The sequence below is a fragment of the Haplochromis burtoni genome, unplaced genomic scaffold, assembly GCF_018398535.1.
Source record: "Haplochromis burtoni strain Fernald_Lab_line unplaced genomic scaffold, NCSU_Asbu1 Contig_5, whole genome shotgun sequence".
NCBI classification, from domain to species: Eukaryota; Metazoa; Chordata; class Actinopteri; order Cichliformes; family Cichlidae; genus Haplochromis; species Haplochromis burtoni.
In genome coordinates, this window is record NW_024582366.1 from 5402102 (window position 1) to 5423212 (window position 21111).

The window sequence follows — 21111 nt, forward strand, 5'->3', positions numbered from 1 at the left end:
ATGTGTTTGGCCTCATCTCCCTCTGCCTTGGGCACACACACACACACACACACACACACACACACAAAGGCATTTGCAATTTCTCTCTAAAGCAGCCCCTCTAATACACACAGGCGCTCACTGTCCAACAGTCAATATTTTCTGAGGGATGGCCTCCCTTGAGAACTAGCAGGCAATCTGAAGGGACCCCTGCAATGAAAGGCCCTGTGATTGCATTCGACCGTAGCCCTTACAAAGATGTCGTACATCAAATGCCAACAGATAAAAAGCCATCCGCGAAGAGTTAATCAGCAGAGTAGCTTTCATGGCCATACTGCAATTTGTCTCAATATCATGAAAGAAGACAGGCTCTCATAAAAAGCACCGATATAAATAAATACATAGAGGCTACATATATAAGATTTTTTTAATCTCTAAAATCTGTATTGACCCAAAAATCCAGCACTGGCTGGGCTTAACTAAACCCATAGACGCATTTGTCTTTTATGTACCACTGAATGAGATGTTATCTCAGACTGCAACATGGCTTCAAGTAATGCTCTGCTTTTATCTTACCATTTGCCGATATTGCCTGACCTTGAGCGCGAGCCAGGTCTCTGTGTGGATAGATGCTTTTGTATGTCTGTTTTGTACACTTGTTTACTTCTGCAAGTGCTCCTATGCCTCACCTCACCACCACAAACCCCCAGTTGTTTGGGGAAGGGGTGGGGTGGGGGTGCTTAAACGTTTGGCTGGGGTTTGAGAGCCTGAACAATTTGCATCCTGAGTCACAGTGTGAATGGCTGCATAAGAGGCTGTCAGGCATTTTGCATACTTGCCACCTCATACCTGATAGGATACACTGATGTGATCCTTATAGAGTGTCATGCTAGATAGTGAAGGCAATCAAAATATTTGTTAACCCCTTGCTCTGACCCACTTGAACCAGCAACCACAACTAACCGTAACCCAATAAAAGATCAATGGAGGAATGAGCCACTGAACCTGCGCAAGAGGTTTGCCAAATACTCCAAAATGCACAGCGAGCCAGATGAAAATAGTGCTTGAATGCATGTTTCAGGGAGACTGAATTAAACTTGCTGTTACAGCATGCATTATGACACAATGATACACAGTAAAAATGTATTTTGGCTCATAAAATTAATTCTGGAACAATAATATGTTGCGTGAGGGTTTTGCTTATAAACTTTTTGGTTGAGGTTGGAAATAACCTCTTTTCCTTGCTATGTTATCCACATTCTAACCTTGTTTCAGATATATTTTGAAGGAGTCCATCCACCTTGTCACTAGACATGCTTCATTATGTTCAAGGCTGAAACATCCCAGGGGTAAAACTCTTCCGCACCTGGAAATCTAGACGGACGTTTGTCGGCTCTCAGGACACGTCGACCCAGGCTGTCACCACCAATTGTCTTAGTCTGCTTGACACAAGCATCTGTCAACATCCATTTGCCTATACAATGAAGGTAGTGCACAATTCTACTGTAAATATCAGACTCACGGGGTGGTACACAACAATATGTTTGAAAGGAAGCCAAATACTCGCTCTGATTTGTAATTTCAAAGCCTGATTCATTGCACTTACACATAAACATGCACATCCTGTCACATATCGAGGAGTTACTGTGTCCTTGGGAAATCGAAGCTTCGTCAAGCTGTACATCAGACATCTGCTAAGCGCCTCATCATCAAAGTGCTGAGGTTTATTCCCTTGCGTTTCTGTGCCAAGAACAACTGGCAGGCGCCAAGAAACCTTCCACTCTGCCACCAAGGTTAGGTGAATGACAACACGGAGTTACTGACACACAAGACAAAGAAGGAGACAGCCATAGAGGGAAAGAAAACAGGAGAGGCACGCTGCAGTCACGTCTCTGTGTGGATTCTTTTCCTATTTCCTGTCTCTTTATTGAGGTACTAGCTACCGCTGGAAAACTAAGAGCTTCCTGTTTGTTTTCCCCTCTGTTTGCATTTTCTGTTTGCCTCTCAAAACAATCCAAAAAAACCCCAAAAACAACAACAAACAAACAAAAAAACACCAAAATTAATTATGTTATGGTTTAGTCCCATCCCTTCTCCTTATTCCTTTCTCTCACTTCAGAATACAGGAGACCTAATATTGATTTGGCATTATTATTCATCAGCTATCAAGGAGCAACGGGTGATTTAAGTGATCCACAGGAGGTGGCAAACGGGAGTCATGCTAGCCTGTATCTTCTCTTTAATTGTCAGCTTAGTGCTTCACTTATTTTATATTAGCTTCTTGTTCTAGCCTTGAAAACAGAACACAAAAGTAGTAAATGATAGGATAAAATGCATTTAAATGGCAACCTCCTAAAAAACAAAAAAAAAAAACAAAGCAATTAATGCTGATACTACGTTATGAATAACATGAAGTACTTTGAAGTACATCGTATAAATGGGTAAGATAGATGGTGAACTCACCAATGCCCACATGAAATGGTCAGTGGAAAATTATTTTTCTGTAAATGATGTCAATTTATAATGAATTCAGTCTTTCTGCTCTAACACCAGTGAATATTTCCCAGCCATTTACTCTTCTTGGCAGTCAAAAATCATGTAACAGGGCTGACATTTGCACAGTCACTTTCCCACTCCAGTTTTAAGTCAGGGAGAACACATCTACAATGTATGGAATAAATACATGAGAAGCCACACATAAGTTTCAAGAGACGTATGGGCTGTAGGGTAAGCTAGGGACTCCCCAAGGGATCTCTGACCTGTCGATAGGCTACAGTCTCTCCCTTGGAATCTAAAGCGAGAGTCAAACCATCCATCAGGCCTCAACTCCGAGTACACGAGGCAGTGGGAAAAGAGAGAAACACGGGATGATTAATGTGCCTTCTGTGTGGTCAGTCTTTTTTCTTCAGCAACACGTACAACTAAGTTGTGTCTCGCACAAAAATGCGTTGCACACATAGCTTCCTACACAGGTGCTTGGACACAAGCAGAAACATGCACACATACACACATCACAAAAAGGCTATATTCTAGAGGATAGTACATGAAAAATGCCTGAGCTCAACTCTGTTCTTGGCTAACCTCCACGGTGAATGGAGGGGTATTGACTACAGTGAGACAGCTAGCCCTTATTTATAAATGCTCTTGCTGAGCCAACACAATGGCTGCACACAGCTAGAAAAAAAAAATCACCAAACCGTGGGATAACTCATCAACAGATAATGACCATATGTGATTGCTCCCACTGATTTACATGCAAAGTCTTGAGTGCTTGAAAAGATTGTTTAAGACTGCCATGACCTGGATGACTGACAATCTACACAGAGAAAAAATCACATGAAGGGCTTAATTTCAAAAGTGCTTATGTGGAACATGACTATCTGTAATTCAAGAGGTGGCAATAGGATTTATTATTCAAAAGATGCTTATTTGGTGCTTTTTGTAACAGGCCAATAGGGCTCAAAGTCAAAAATTTAGTCCTGTTATGTAAAACTATTATGTTGCACTTCATTTTATATTCAAACTTCTCTCACAATCCCATTCCTTCAGCACGCTACACTCATGGGGGGTCAGGTGCTTGTAAAATGAAGATCTTTCATAGCAGTCCTTTTCCAAGCTTTCTACTTTGCACAACCTAATGAACACAACGGGGATCTGTTCCATTGTGAAAGAACAGTGGAGGTCGGCCATTAAACGCGCCACACTCAAGTGGATTCATTTTTTGTCTGGCCACAAAGGATGCTGTCGAGCTCATAAGCCACACATTAATATGACCACAGATCAATGGGACTGCGAGCAGTCTGAAGGTATTGTTAATGTATTGGCTGCATTTGTGAGGCTGTAGAGATGGATATGACGTTGTGCTGACTGGAATACCTCACACACTTTGGTAATGGTGCTGAGCAGTATGAAAGAACAGGACAAATCATTTGGATTATGGATTATTTAAAATTTAAATGAGTGATTGCTTAATTTTTGTACCTGCAGTCTATTAGCAGTATGCATTTTTTGTCTTTTTTATGTAGGAAAATCTCTGAAAGGTCTTGTTAAGGCTTCACTGACTATAAAACACAGGTTAGATGTTTTATGCACGTCACTTAACCCCCAAACAAACATTAACTGCATAAATACTGAAGTGAGAGGCAGTCATTTATAACTGTCTTAAATTATATTGAAATTTTATTTGTGTAAAAGTAAATATTCATTATCTATATTGACATATTTATACATCATTATACATATAACGAGCTGTAATCAATTGACTAAGTCATAGGTCTGGAAAACTTCTGCCTTTGCGGGTTCATACAAATTGTTGAGACAACCTTGAAGCTCCTTCGGACGCAATACAAATCAGTACAATGACATTTCAAGACTCATCATATGTTTAAACAAAACTATCAAAACAGGGTTTTTTGTGATTAATTCAAAGGACACATGCAAATTGTGCAAAGTCCTACTAAATGGAATATTTAATGACTTCCATTTGTTTCTAAGCTCTCGTTAGTTTTCCCGTATAGCAATTTCCAGAGATCATTTGTCAATCAAAGAGTGTGAGTGTGCATTTTTCCCCTTGAAATGTGTTTATTTTATTCCAGCACAGGGATTGTTATTTCAGACAGGCTGATGTTTTGGGGGCGTGTTATGAACTGGTATTGAATTTGACATATAAGAACAAGTAATGGAAAAAAATCCAGTGGTACGCAGGTTGAAGTGGTTTTAGGATCGTTCTGTCTGTTACTCTGTCCCAGTCTGGGTGGGGCTCTGTTGGCCCCAGGCCCTGGACTATCAGTCAGGCTGATGTATAGGTCCACAGGGTACAAATGAAACCTGTCACAACAAGGGTAATGATGTCAGAGTCACTATAGCTCACTGCTAGAGAAGCAGTGGGAGGGAGATGAGGGGACAAGAGGATATGGGGAAAAGAAGAGGGTTGAGCAGAGAGAATGGAAGAAAGGAAGGAGAGAGTAAGCTGGGTGTGGGGAGGATGAAAGGTAAGGGACATAAAAAGGAGGAAAGGGAAAAAGGGCTGGGTAGAAAAGTTGTAATTGCAGTAGCCATATAGTTAGAATCGGAAAATAGCGGGGAGAGAGTACAATTAGAAAAAAGAATAAAAGAAGGTCAAGGCAAAGAAAAAAATAAGGTGAGATGTGAGGAAGGATCTGAACTGAAGGGAAGACCGAACAGAATAAGAAGTGTGGACAAAACAAGAAACAGAGTGATATATGGAATGACTGTGTGAAAGGGACATGTGAAATGACAGGAGGAGGTAAGTAAGGGAACAATGGCATGAAAAAAGGCGAGGCGAGAGGCGCAATTCAGTGTGCAATAATGGAAATGTTGGAGACAGAAGCAAGACTGGGATCACATGTTAACATGAAACATTAACTTGCCTTTGTAATTCAGTATCTATTGATTCTGTTCTGTCAAAACAAGACAAAAAAAATAAAAATAAAAACCACACCTTGATGCCGAATCTCAGTTTAATCCCTGTGTGTGAGTGTAGGATGGGGGAACAGGGTGTGCCAGTGTGGCATCAATGGAGGAATATGATTGCTGACATGACAAGTTTTTTTTTTTTTTTGAAGATGTGTACCCTCTCTGTCTTACTTGTTTTATCACACAATATCTCTGCATACCTCATCGTGGCCTAAGCCAGTCTCTGTCTCTCTTTGATTCCCTGTCCTCATCCTCCATTATCATTGACATCATCCTTTCCATTGCACTCTCTCCACCATTCTACATCCGCAACACATCCGCAACACATACTTACACATACACACAGATGCCCGCTCTCTGTCTTTGGCTCTTTGGCAATCTTCCTCCATCTCAAGATGTGGCCACTAATGGATTGAAAGTCTTAGGGAAGAAGCAACAGTCATTTAAAGATTAATGTCAGGTCCAGTATTCTGAAGGGCAGTCAGCCCAGCCTTTATGCGTGCGTCTGTTCCCAGTAAAGGACATGCGCATGTCATTTCTGTAAAGATGCCCTCTTCATTATCAACCATTAGGCAAAAAGGGAGGAAGAAAGAGAGGTTTAGCTGGCTGGCCCATACAAGCACATATCACAGCTTGTCACTTTCTTCTCAATACCAGCTACTACATGGCCATTAAAACCAAGGACTTTCATCAATTAACATAACTCACTCGTGGATAAGTATGAATAGGCTCTTCAGCGTCTTTGAAATACACCTCTTAGCTGCACCCAAAGTCTGCCTTAACCAGTGATTTAATCTTCTACAGAGATTCAAAGCTGCACTAGGTGTGTTTTTGAGTTCCTTTATCCACCTTCAACAGAATGAGGAGTATTCATGTTTTAAACTCTTGTGGATTTGTTCAGTTTGTCCACACAGTCTCATTTTAATGCACTGGGTACTCCGTTTGTGTCACTTTTTAATATACAGGTAGAGCTCTAGAATTGCATCTTTGTGGATAAGGAGGCATAAAAAATGAAAACAAGTCTGCTTTAGAGCGCAGTTGGGGTGGTAAAAATATAAATTTGTTCACCCAGAGGACCGTTGCTTGTGTCTTGTCTTGGACTGCTAGTTTTAGACTTTTCAGTTTCAGCTGCTACTGGATTAGGTTTTAGAAACAACCCTGACTGATTCCTTTTGGGCAAAGATCCTGGTATTTGTTAAAATACAACCTTTTAGACTTTTGAGGGTAAAATACAATGTCACGTCCAGAGGTCCTGACCTAGTATGTGGTGAGCTGAAAAACAAAATGCTCTCATTTTCTTGGAGGTGACACCTCAGCAGTGAATGAGCATTTAAACAGGGAGAGACACACTGCTGTAACTAAAACATCTGAGAGGGATGGAATCTGTTATTTCAGCACTTTGAGGCCTGGACTAAAAAACTGAAATCACAAGCTGATCCAACTTGAATCATGATGTGGCCATAATGTTTATGACCCCCATGTACCTGCATGCACGCCTGAAAATGTCTGGGCATGCTCCTGGTAAGACAATAGATGGAGCGCTGGGTGATCTCCTCTCAGACCTGGATCAGGGCATCAATGAGCTATAGTGGCTTCAGATGCACCAATATGTCCCATGTACTACCTCGCCACGCCACATGAGACCTCATTGTCCTGCTCCACAAGCAACCCAGTCCACACTGCCCCAGCATAAGGTCTGATGGGAGGAGGATTTTAGCCCAGTACACAACAGCACGTTAAGGTCTGTGTGACACTCTAAGGATATGCTGCACCGACCCACTGACTAACTGGTCATGCTGGATAATGTTGCAGGCATCTTAACGTTTGCCACGGTGTCTCCAGACACTTTCACATCTGTCACATGCACTCAGTGTGACCTACTGTCAAATATGAAGAGAACAGGGTGCCAATGGTGGACATGCCAGTTCTGATGTTCTCAGGCAAACTCCAATTGAGCTGCATTTAAAAAGACTGCTAGAGTTCAGTTTGTGGGGCCCTGTCAGGAATCATGCCTTCTTGCACAAAGGAGCAGATTCTGGTCTTGCTGATTGGTTAATGCCTTTAAATTGCCCTGCCCAGCTCTGTTCATGTAATGGCCCAATTCCTGGGATCATCTCAGTGTTATTTATCTCCATTCTGCCCTTATTCACAAACTGCAGCTCGTTCAAAACGCTGCTTCGCGTCTCTTAACCGAAACTGGTAGGTTTAAGTCTATTACTCCAGTTCTCTCCCATCTCCGATTTTAAAATCTTATTGCTCACTTTTAAAATCATAAATAACACCGCGCCCAGCTATCTTAAGGATCTCCTCAGCTTTTATACCCCCTAGGAGAGCGCTTAGATCAGCAGGCCAAATGCTCCTGGTGCGAACTAGATCCCGCCTTAAGACCAGAGGTGACCGTGCATTCGCCTCTGTTGCACCCTACCTCTGGAATAATCTTCCTCAAGCTATCTGCGCGTCTGATTCAATTCAATCTTTTAAATCTCGATTAAAAACGTATTTATTTAGCCTTGCCTTCCCTGCCTCCTAGACCCTGCATTTTTAGCTGTACTGTAACTTATATTTTTTGCTTTTATTGATGTTTTTATGTTTAAACCTTCAGCCTTTTGCCTCATGCGTACTATGCCTGGTATCACTGGTTAGTTAAGTCTCCCACCTGTTAGTATATTCTATTTGTACTTATATTATTTTATTTACTTGTACTTATTATTGCTCTTATTTGGTTTCTGTGAAGCACTTTGGCATACACCTTGTTTTTAAATGTGCTATATAAATAAAATTCTATTGTATTGTATTGTATTGTATTTAGACTGTGCAGGTAGACACATCAAGCCATCTTCCCGTGGCACATATGGATGTGCCATTTAGGAAGAGCTGGACTACCTGTGCAACCTGAATAGGGTACCACCTCATGCCAGGAGGGGCGAGGACAGTAGCAAAAAGGACGGATGAGGAGAAAGCAATGGATTGTGGCCACCACCTGGCAAAACTATTCTCATTGTGAGGACTGTGCCTCTCCACTGCAAATATTCTCACTTTCATTTGCACCAAACAGGTGAACTGGACTCCTAATGGTTTATGCTGTCTGTTATACTAAGATGATGGAGAATTCCCGAAAGTTTTCTGAGCAGGACAAAACAAACATGCAGACAGAAGGAGTTTCTCACTCCATTAACCTGTACATCTTTAGCTTACAGGAGGAAGATATGGAGCCATGAGACAATCACTACAGAGTGAGTGTTTCTCACTTAACTTGTTTATAGAAAATGAAGCTTCGGTGTAAGCAGACAGCGCCATATTATTAGACGCAATATGAGACATAATATCTAGTAGGGCAAAACATTTTTTCATCATCATGACTTGCAGTAAATATAAGATTATAAACTGGCAGGATGGACTTGTGGTTGGACGTCTCATAACTGGCACATCACTTTTCATTTTTAGAACAGCCAAAACATCCTTGAGCAAGACACTGAACTCCTGGCTGCTCTCTCAGTTGAAATCCTTCTGAATAATAACAGCCAAGACAACAAAGCTCCGTTATGCTTCAAGGGCACGATGGCTTCAACAATGAATGTTGCAGCTTTTCAACCTGTAAGCCTTGATGAATTAAATATTTTCAGTTTAATATTTTGCAATTACAAAAAAAACCAACAACAGTGAGCATGATTTTTGCTTACCCATAATCCACAACTGAAATTATATTAAAAAGAAACACAAAACATATCATGCATACATATCACAGAGTGTGGAAAAACCTTAGCTTTACCTGATTTACTCCAAACAGAAAGGAAGATGATGGGTGGAAAGCAGCAGGGATGGACAAAATTCTCTCCTATAGTTATAGAGTATTGCACCAGAGTGCAGTTTCTCAGATTTGGACTTCAGTATTAAATGTAGCAGTAACAGGAGAGGCAATTGGTGAATCCACGTTTTTAGTTAAATCAATAGCAGAGGAGTTTATTTATTTTTTCTCTCAAGCAACTTGTCATTCTGTTTCTTTCTGCAGTGGAAAACGAGGATTGGGTTATATATACATTTTCTAATATTGAAAAGCAAAATAATGTGCGGGACAGGCACCAAAAACAGACAAAGACAGAAGGCAAATAAATGAGTATAGGAGTGAATGCAAAACACAGTGACTTAAACAAACAGAGACAGGCACACACAAACACAAAGGCAAATATGTGTGTGTCACTACCGAAAGGACAAAGAAACACTAAGCACTGCCACTGAATCACACAAGATCTACACATACTCTATGTCCAAAAAGCAGCTTTTATTTAATGGAGTGACTGCCCCTCAAAGTATTTGTGCACCGCCTTCCTACAGAGAGACACTTTGAACATCTGTGGTGCGTGTTCCTGTGAAGCCAGGGAACGCAGCAGCCTGAGCTCCACTAAATATTTAATGGCCCTGTCTGATGGTCATAATCGCTTTTAAGAACAATAGATGAAAACAAAGGGCGGCTGTGAAAAAATGCGCCAGAGTTTGAAGGCCCACCTTGGAGTGACAGGACAAGCCAGTCTTAGGGAGGAGAGGGGCAAAAGGGAATACAGGATGAAAAAAAAGACAGACACTCAGAGCTATGAAAAATACATAACAGGTGACGATCAGTGTAAAAAGGGAATGGCATTTGACCCAGGAGTATAGAAAGTCCCATCACAGGCTACGCACGTAAGGGCTATTTTTGGAAGTGATCTACAGAAAGGAGCATACGAACTGCAGAAGAATAATACCAAATTAAGCTAGTTGACATCTATACAGGTTTTATCAATGCTTTTTTGTATTATGCATATATTGTAAATATCTTGGGTGTGTGTAGGTTTTGCAGTAATTGCAATACAAGGATTGAATTGATGTGCACTTTTGAAGATCAGTTTAAAAATGGATAACTGCTCTCTGCTAATACAGACACATATACACATCTCGGTGTGGACCTGATCATAAACTCAAAAATATGTTGCTTGTAGGACTCAACAAAACCCATCTTTGAAAAACTCTGAAATATCACTGACTCGTCGTGACCCAAAGGTAGTTTCAATAACAAAGAACAGTTACTGTCTGTCCAGGAGGCAAGGATGATATTCAGCTGTTCACGAGTCCATCATGAAATGGATGAAAATACATAGTATTGAGAGATGGGCTGTTATCTTTACAGATCTAAGTGAAAATGGATTTCTTTCATTTTCCGGGCTGACTACACCGAACATTGGAAGAACGTACAGAAGTGTCAGTCAAACAAAACTCGTCATGCACTGAAAAGCAGCGGATGGAAGGAGAAAGTTTACCACTGGCAGGTGATGCCAGATGGAAATATAGACAGCTCAATCATGGAGGAAGAGCTGGAACCAAAGTCCTTGTAGAATGGTAAATTGCCTGCATTTGTATAGCGCTTTACACTACATTCAGTCATTCACACACTGGCAATGGCAAGCTACGTTGTAGCCACAGGTGCCCTGGGGCGCACTGACAGAGGCGAAGCTGCCGGACACTGGCGCCACCGGGCCCTCTGACCACCACCAGTAGGCAAACATGGGGTTGGTATCTTGCCCAAGGATACTTGGCATGCAGCCAGGAGGCAGCCTGGGATCGAACCACCGACCTTCTGATTAGTGGCTGACCTGCTCTGCCACCTGAATACAGGTGGTGGCTACAGCCACCACCAAGTGTCACAGCATGGCACACACCTTGCAAGTCCTCTGTGCACTTATTTGAGCCGATATTTTGACACATTATCTTGATTACAGCCCCCCTCCATGTTTACTGTCTACTGATTTAATATTACATCTGTGCTGGAACTAGCATAGATATCACCGCTACATGTGCCATTGTTTTGTTTTCCAAACCGAATCTATGCAGCCGAGCTGATACCCTCATTTCAAAATTTAAGAAGCAATTACATAAAGATTTCAAGTCAGAGCTGAGAACAGAGAGACAAGTTGAGTAGGCTGGTGTGAGGCAGGGAGATGTAAATAACCAGACAAGGAGGAAAGAAGAGGAGGGAAACAACACAGGCAATCAGTGGGGAACGTTGTGTTTCTGTGCTGAAGGAAGACAGGCACAGAAAGGAAGAGGCAGAGAGAAAGAAACAAAAAAATACAGATAAAAAGAAGGGAAAGCCTAAGAAGCAAAGACACAGAGAAGAGGAATGATGGACAAGGAACAAGGAAGGGGGGAAAAAAAGTTGTGACATGAAACAGGAGCAGGCAGCCAGATAACTAGAGCTTTTTTCTTCATGTCAATTAAAACAGCACCTTACAAGGTACACAGGAGAAAGAGGAGAAGAAAGTGGATGTAGCTGAGCTGAGGTGACAAAGAGGTCAACATTTCAGCTCACCCCTGTCGTTCTCCTGTCTTTCTTTCAGGGTGCTTTAGAGCCCACATCCACTGGTGCTGCACTGAACTGCTTCTCCTTTGAAAACTGAATGCAGGGTAGCCTCTCCAGCTAACTCTCTGACTGTAAATGTGTGATCGTGGAGGACTGAAGGGAGATTGTGTGTGTGAGTATGTGGTGATGGCTGGTAGGTGGGGGTTTCCATCTCTGAGAAGATGAATCAAAGTGATGAACGGGACAGCTTTGAAAATTGGCAGTCCTATTTGGGGTTTTGTCAAAGGTCTGAATGATTTATTTGACAGGAAGTGATGACAAGGAGTATGCTCCATTTCCATGTTTCACATCCACATAAGCACAGCAAGCTAGGGGGTAATTTCAAGGAAATTTTGTGTACAAGTTTTCCACGACGGCTCAAAGTAACAGAAAACGAAAGGCGCTGTGAGGACGGGGTTGAAAGCAGAAAAAAGGTCAAAACAGAGACTGAGGACAGAAAAGCAGGAGAGACAGGGGCAAGAAGTGGGAGAAAGCAGGGGCAAAGTGCGAGGGAGGCAGATGGAGAATAAGAAGCAGATAGGTTCACCTCTCATTAGCTCGCCTGCCACACACTACACCACAAAGCAATGCACCTCCCAAGGACATGAATTAAACACAGAGCCAACTACCTCAGAGAAAAGCAGCCCTGCCAGCACTTAGCCAAGCCTCATAAACAACAAGCTCGCATTTGTCACTTCCTCTTCACCCAACAAAACGACAGTAAATATAAATTACTTTTAAGTAGAGCTCATTCCTCGTCTCCCGCAGCATCCTGTTCTTGCTTCAGCAGCTGGTTTGAGCTAACAGTACAAACCGACGGACAACTCAAGCAGCAGATTGAGGCCTAAAGGTGATTGTCACAGGGGAAGCCAGCATAAAAGTCCCACTGACTGCATTCATCAGTTGTCATTTCTTCATTTTCTTACAAATACATTTAATTTCATCAACTTGGAAACAGGAAAATTGTGGGGTCATTTAGAAAATAAAAAAATAAAAAACTACAAAATGATCTAAAATGCAGGTAGACATGTGTAGCTAAACCAACTGAAATGTAATAGAATTAATTGATGAGAAGCCAGGAAAAATAGAATTACATCCAGGTGGTTCAGTGCAGCATGCTGCATTACTGGGAGGGCAACAAAAGAATGAAAACTGCACTGGTTATTGCACTAAACGGGTTGCTTTGTAAGAATGTGTCACTACAGGTATCAATGAAACTTATTAGATTGCAACAGGGTTGTGCATTCCAGCTCAATATTACTGCAGGCTGAGTCACTTTCAGGTCTTTGACAGGAAAGTTCTATGCTGGCGCCCACACTGTGCAGTAGTGTTATACTGAAACACGGCCATAAGATTGTACAGTTGGTGTCTTTGGATCATTTCATTCACAAATGTTGCATAAGTGATCCAAATTCCTCCTGGATGTTGAATAGGACAGCCAATTTATTATTTCGAAGTAACAGCATGCTCACATAAATGTTTCTTGTACATTTTGATATATGAAAAGAAATAATCTCGATTTTTCTAAGTGCATTCTTCTGAAATACGAGTCAAAGACCAGTCATGGTGTTGTGGTAGTGGTAGACAGAGAATGGCAGGTACCTTTGAAAGGCATCAGATAAAAGGTAAAGGTCTTACTTGTAACAGGGCTTACAAATATATATATATATACTCAGATATATATAATCTGAGTACACTAGTGTGCTTACATCCAAACCTTACACCCTTGAATTCTTCAAGCCCCTTAGCATGACCCGAAGCTCCCCCAAAAGCTCTCCATCACCCCTCTGCCTCTTTCTCATTACATGCCTATTCCTCAGCAGCTGGAATGCACTCTGCTTCTCACCTCAACCTCTCTCAAAAAAGGAGAAGATCAAAAACGAGGCAGACTGCTCAAATTCCTGACGTGCCAACAATGCCAAGGTTCATACAGCCATCTGCAGATCTATCATCTTGCCTGTGTGCTGGACTGGAATCACAAAAAACACAAAGCACCATCAACCGGAGGGACCAATCAAACTCAAACATTTGTGTCCGAAATCTTTTACTAAACTTTGCTGTTCTTTAAACCTGAGAAAATAAGGAAACATTTTCTTCCCCCTGTGGAAGTCTTCATGCATTTCCGTTGCAATCATCGTAAACATCTCGTTAGCATTCACAGTTGTGCCAGAGACCTGCCATTAATGCCTGCTATTGAACATAGCCTCTGGAGAAAACATAGGTTTGTTAATCAAGCGGAGACAAAACAATTACTAGAATCCGATAATCAATGTCTGCGGACACACAATAAATTCTGGGTGGCTGCTTGGGAGGAGGAAGAGGGGTGGGAAATGGGATCCTACTAATTAAAGAGAAACTTGCTATCTTTAGTTAATAGCTACACCGCCACACCGTTTAGCAAATCTGATTAAGCAGTTTGACATAGCCTATGTAATAGCCACTACACAGTTCTTTTCCCCCCATTGCCACTGCATGTCTGCTCAATTAGTACTACACTAACAGTTTAAATCATTTGAAGAAGTCCCTTCGCCTTTGTGTTGCCACTGAGAGTTTGTAATGTAGTACACTAATGACTTGATATAATCAAAAAATTAAATGCCAGCTATATTAATCTAAGATTAATGTGGATTGCAGATCATTTAAGGACAGATGGCACAACTGTTCTTAATGAATTAATATGGTAGTTGTACCATGGCAGAAAATAGAAAAGTGTGAACATTTTGCTAAAATAGCTTCCATCCGTCCTCTTCTGGGCACCGGAGGGGTCGGGGCCTATCCCAGCTGTCACAGGGCAAGAGGCAGGGTTCGTTCCAGACAAGTCATCATTCTGTTGCAGGACTAATACATAAAGACAGGCTACTATTCACACATACAGGAAGTTTAGAATCAGTAATTAGCCTTAGCCTATGCCCCATGTCTTTAGACTGTGAGAGTACCAGGAGGGAATCCAGACAGACAAAAAAAAAACATGCCAACTCGACACAGTGAAGCCCCACGTTGAATATGAACCCAGGAGCTTTTTGTGATGCGACACTACCGCACCGTCTAATGTTCTAAATTCTAAAATAGCTTTTTATCAAGAGGTCACTAGGGTTAGAGACACTGTGAAGCAAAGATATACCATCTCAGAATGTGTTAGACATAATCTTTCAACCATACAGACAAAAGTTTCCATTTTAGTTGTCTTTTGCAGAATCATAAATCTGGATTTGGCAGAAGGCACTGGACGGAAAACCTAATAGGATGCTGGGAATTATAGGTGAGATAAATCTGTCTGGATTTCTGAGAGGCCTGTGGACAGCTAATTGCACAAAATACACTGTGCAGCAGGAAGTTTAGGATAAGTAGCCTGGTATGAAAAGAACTATCATACAACGTTAGATTAACCTTAGATGTATGACCAAATCACCCTGAAAAACCTGTGGTGACACGGTGAAAGTCACTTTGATTAAATAATCTTCCAAAAGATTTGAATAAACTTTTCATTAAAACACAACACTAAATGCAAGAATGCCATGGGTTTTTTTTACAACACAGCACAAAAGGTGACTGCAGCAGGAATAATGATCAACTGTACAGCCAGTCAAGCTGGCATGTCTCCACTTAGCACAATAGCAACCATAATTCTTCCATGATCAATAGATGTTCATGACTTGCTTTAAAGGTCCCATCCTCCACCTTCTTCCTATCCATCTATTCCTGCCTCATTTCCTGTCAACTCTTCTACCCTTTCTCATCTATAATTCTACCTCTGATGCTTCCTTACCCCATTCCTCCCCCTCCCTTCCTCCCCCTGTCTTTTCGTACCTACTTTTATTCCCTGCCCATTATTTTACTTTTAACTCTTGTTTGACTTTTATTTTGTGCTTTCCATCATCTGTACCAGTTTCTCCCACTACTACTCAGTATGTTCTGCCCCTCATTGCCCACCTCATCATTTCGTCCATATCCCTTTTTCATCTCCTTTCTTTAATTTCCTTACATATATTTTTTTTTGCACCCACCCTTGCTTTTCCTCTATCCTCCATTTTCACCCATCGCTCCTCCTCCTTTGTCTTTTTAAAGGCTGTATTCTTAAACTTAACCCTGCAGACTTTTCTTCTTCTTTGTCTTTTCCTCTGTTTTCATCACCGGCACCTTGCCATTACTGCTTCTCTGTTCTTTCTTTTTTTTTCTCTCTGTCATCTCCTTCCTTCTCAAATTTGCAGTTTTTTCACCTTCCCTCCATGTTTTCTTTTGTCCACCTTTTCTCCCCCTGTCCCTCATATCTCTCTCCAGCTGGTTCTCTTTTTCCATCTGCCATTTCTCCTCCTTCCAAATGTAGTGTCTCCCCTGCTCTCCAGCAATCTGCAGTTCACAGGTTTCCCAGGGCACATTGTTGCATCCCAACGGAAGCTTGCACAGCATTCTCCCATAAATAATTGAAGAGGCCCCACATGGCCAGGCACGCTCAGTCTAAATGGATTATTCTGGGAGAGATCAATGCCGGCCTGTGAGGGTTTTATTAGGGCCTCCAGATGAAATGTACAAGGCCACCACCAGTGCTATCCTCTCTCTGTCTTCATTCAGCCCTGCTATTGTGTGACATGCTCTCTATCTCCTTCCTCACCTCACAAGCATCTTCAGCCATCCACCTACTCCCGGTGATGACTACACCACGCCCCAAAGGTACCACAACCGGTGTGTTACATTACAACTCTGAATCAAACATAAATGACTATCCACAAAGGATATGAATCACTCATTCTTTGTCAATCCTTTGACTATAATGCTGGCGAGCAGTAAACAGGCGAGACAGTGTTTTATTATTCTTGCTGTTGTCACAATGCATCAGCCTCACTGACCCATACCAACATCAGCTTCCCCTCACTAGCTTGGCAGGAAGCATCCAGCGATACCCAGTGGTGTAGTTATGGGCAAGACAAGTGGGGAGGTGAAATGCTGCTGTGACCTTCAAGAGACACAGCCCCCGGGAGGAAAATTGTTTTCCCAAAGGACATGTACATGTATCCAGTGAGAGGTTTCCTAATTGTCTGATTTCCTGAAAACATCCTGCCAAGCTCACAGCCATCGATGTTTTGTAAGTTGTGTATCTGAGAATTTTTATTGGTTAAAAGAGACGAATAAAGCAACATTTCTGTTCATTTTTTACTTAGTTCTCAGGAAATCTCAGTTGTGCATTATATACAATCCCATTACCTTTGTGAACCCCACACGAAAAATGAATGGACTAATTCCTTCTACAGGTGTTTACGTGAGTTAGCAATGAGCATGTAGCATCTTTAGAGTGCTTGGAGCCCCCCCCCCACGAGCTTGGGTTTTCTAAGACTACAGATTACCACTGTAGTCATCTTTAACGACCTGTTTTAAAGTGTGATGCTTGACATACTGCTTTAATGATGTTGGTAGGGTGCTGGTGCAATGCCAGTTCTGTCATGATGCCTTTTGAGAACCACTCTATATTCCATCAGGTTTGAGAATCAGACGTCACTTAGCATTACAGGGAAAGTTGGGTAAGAAAATTGGACTTTTTCATATGACTGCATCTGTGAATGAGAGGGAATTATTGTGTTAGCCCCTTCCATGGCCACAGATATCAGTGGTATAAGTGATTTCAGCATTTTTTGGTGTCAACTTAGCTACAGCACCTGTGTTTGTTTTGTTGAAAATACATGAAACTATAGGTAATATAACACATCCATACCACAAAGGCGGTATGTCTCATGATGATATATTTTGGCATAATTCTTACCAGTGAAATTAAACAGCATAATGAAACCATACTGAAGCAAAATGCAAAACTAGTACAACATACTTCCTCTGGTCACAATAATCTTTACACATTATTTGACTGGGTTTGTGACGTGAAAAGACCCTGCTTTACGAAGTAATCTGTTTGTTTTTTTTTTTTTTAGATTAAGCCTAACACATTAGACAAGAAGGGGAAAGCCCAGAGGCTTTTAACCCCATCCCTCACAAGTGATTCCTTTCCTTACTTGGAATGAAGGATAACATTTCAATTATTCCAGGATCAGACAACATCTTCCTGCTTGACATGTTAGCTGTGCTGGGAAAATGCATACATATCAAAGCCATTAAAGTGTCAAGCCCAATGGTAGGCTCAAACCAGGTCAGAATGTTCATGGAAACGTTTTGAATAGTGCATTTTGCCCCCATTCTGACAGTCAACTTTCTCTAAAGAGCTTATATCTCAGCTGTTTGAAATGACAAATTCAGAGGATGCAAGGACATTTCTTTCTTTGCTGTTAGAATATTCCAGAACTCATTAGCATATTTCAGGACCATATGCTTTCTGACAAGATTTACTGTACAATAGGGCACAGTTGAAACACAAGGCTGATTCCAAAATGCGCTGTCACATTATTCTATCCTTCCCAAGTTTTTCTATTAATAAGTTAATCACTTCTGGAGTGGCATGTCAGCAGTTGTTTGGTTCTAGATGTCAATCGTGTTTTACGCTATTAACATGCATTTAAATTACTTTGGTTTATTTACAGAGATGCAGAGATGAAGGCGAATGGACACTGAAGCTGACATTTTGTTACCTAGAATTTCAAACTCTGCCACAGGCGGGGGCAGGAGGGGGGGTGGGGAGGAGGAAAAAAACAGCCCATTGTTTATCTGGAGGTGACAACTAACAAGCACTCTCCTGGTAATTAGACTGCCTCAGTGCACATGGACGAAACGCTCCATGAAGGGTGCCTATGATTTAATATTTTCTTCTCTCTCTTTTCTTTCTGGTGTTACTTTACAGCATCTGAGTTTCCATAAATAGCTCTACCAGCCCTCCACATTCATTTTCATTTCACTTGCGTTAATAGCGTGACCAAAAATTTTGGTTTGGTGGCTTTTGATGAAACTGCAGAATATGGCTCATCTTGTAATAAAATCATATGTTTATGTGCGTGAGTCTGTAGGTGCTTGTCTGTCGCTCATATATTTGCAAGTCCAGTGGTGATTTTTAACAGCCGTGGCCTCACTTGTGTGCCTGAAAGTATCTTGACTGTACAGCTGGCGACAGGCAAGCATATCTGAAGCATATTTCAGCAGGAGCAAACAACGGATGCTAGCATGCCATCCTATTACATATTTCATGCATTCATAGAGCCTGAATATTAAGCTAACATACTCTTCTATTACAACATCTTTAATGCTCTGCACTCACTGGTCTCACTGGTTGTGTCAATGAGGGTTTCACCTTGCACCTCAGCCACCTGATCTTGAACAAGAGGAGTATCAAGACATCCAGCAACAATATTATTTGTTAAAGAACAGTCCTCACTGACTTTATCCAAATCTTTGATCCTTGATCTGTTAGAATGACCTCTTTTGCATGTCTAACATGGGTATTTGACTGCTCCATGAACACACATTGGATGCTGAAGAACTGCATAAAATGTGTTCTCCAATTAAGTATGAAAGGCTGTTCTTCCACAGGCCTGTCAGACAGGAAAGACTGTACTCTGCATTAGTGATCATTGGGTACCACTGCATCTTAATATTAAGAGGAGGACAGAAACATAGCGACACATCTTTCTAAAAGATGGATCTGAATTAGAAATTAGACTGAAATATTAAAATCATACAAATAATAGCCAAATGAATCCCAAGGGTGCTGTTCTGCCTAAAAAAAAGATGAGGGAATACAAATCTGTATGTGTGCATGTCTTGCTCTGTGTGCTAAGCTGCATCACATTATTTGTTTCATCATTACGAAATCAGCTCTGCATATTTCTAAATCTTCCTTGCAGAAATCAAACTTTTGACTGTTACTGGAAAAGAAATGTGCATAAAATGTGAAAAATGTAAAACTCGAGAGGCACGTGGTTTGTTGCTTGAATAAATGTGTGGTAGCATAAGTCAGAATATAATTTAGGAAGTATCGTGGGCTATTTTAAGTGGGGGGCGAGGGGTGCGTGCTTCTTCTTCTTCAGCCCACTGGTGGCTGTTAACCTGACTTGTTCTGATGTTTCTGGGCATTGTGTTTTGCCCGTGTGGAGGATGGGGCGAGGGGGCGGGAGTCACTCCAAATTTCTCATGTGACGGAGCATAACAGGGAATTGTAATACACAGCAACATCATAAATTTGATTACATTACATAGCACCGCGAGCCTGTGAGCCATTTCCAGGCACCATAAAAAAGCTATAACTAAGTTACCACTGGTACAGAGAAAAATGAATAAAGCCATTTTCTTTTAACAACCCGGGCGCGGGCGAGATATTGTTCTCTCCTCTGGCTTTAATGAGCTTTGCTGACCCGCGATGCGCTCATTGCGATCGAAACAAAGAGATGGAACAAGATGGGAAATGCACAACTTCGTGAAAATGATAGACTAAATTGTTTTGTGGCAAATATGGCAAAACCAAGCTCCAAATAAAAATATGCTATTAGAAATTAAAAAAAAATGCTGTTAGAAATAAGAAATCGCCTAAAAAGACTATCCTTGCTCTCATGAATAATAAAAAGAATGAATCCGAATGATACATGATGTGTTTGCTTTGCTTTTACAAAAATATTAAACTATGAGAGGAATAATCCAAATCTTATAAAACTTAAAAAATGGTTACTCAGTTTGTAGTCCGTGTCCCGGTGACTGTTTATGTCATATATATAATATGTGTGTGTGTGTGTGTGTGTGTGTGTGTGTGTGTGTGTGTGTGTGTGTGTGTGTGTGTGTGTGTGTGTAAAGCCAGCTTTTTAAATTTTTAGATATGTCTTCAGAGGCTAAACACAAGGTATTTTACGTCAAATGTCAACGGGAGCGACATGATCTACAGACGGGAGCAAATTCCAATCGTTTCGGAGTTTCCAGCTTCAGCAAGGACGTTACTGGCAATTAGACAAAGTCAGTGTCATTGCTGTGCTGACTCCACCTCGGTGGCTCTGTGGAAAGCTCAAGCGACGCACCTCGAAACGAGCCCAAATACGTTCTACAAGCCAGAGGCAACGTGATGCGCAAAAGCAAAAGCCCGTCCAGGGGCGCAGACCAAACGCCGCTCTCAAAGTCCAACACTTACAGGTCAGGCTTGAATACTGATCAAACAAGAGATCCACAGAGAGAAAGGGGAAAGAGATACAGGGGACAGAAATGATCGAAAATAACATTTTTACGGTCGATGCCTACGAGAAGAGCTGGATGTGTCCTGGTCTGTGGGCATGTCTATATAGCCGGATTCTAACGAAACGCCTGTCACGATTGACTTGGTCAATGAAACACCCCCCTGTGGAGATGCACTTGCTAGATGGAGAACCCCCTCCCACCACACACACACACACACACACACACACACACACACACACACA

General features: G+C 41.5%; 1 protein-coding gene across 11 annotated transcripts in view; it reads right to left on the reverse strand.

Annotated features, from left to right (window-relative positions):
* The window catches only part of ptprsa (protein tyrosine phosphatase receptor type Sa), a 232428-nt gene that overhangs the window by 210233 nt on the left and 1084 nt on the right, over nucleotides 1-21111 (reverse strand). The window lies entirely within an intron of this gene.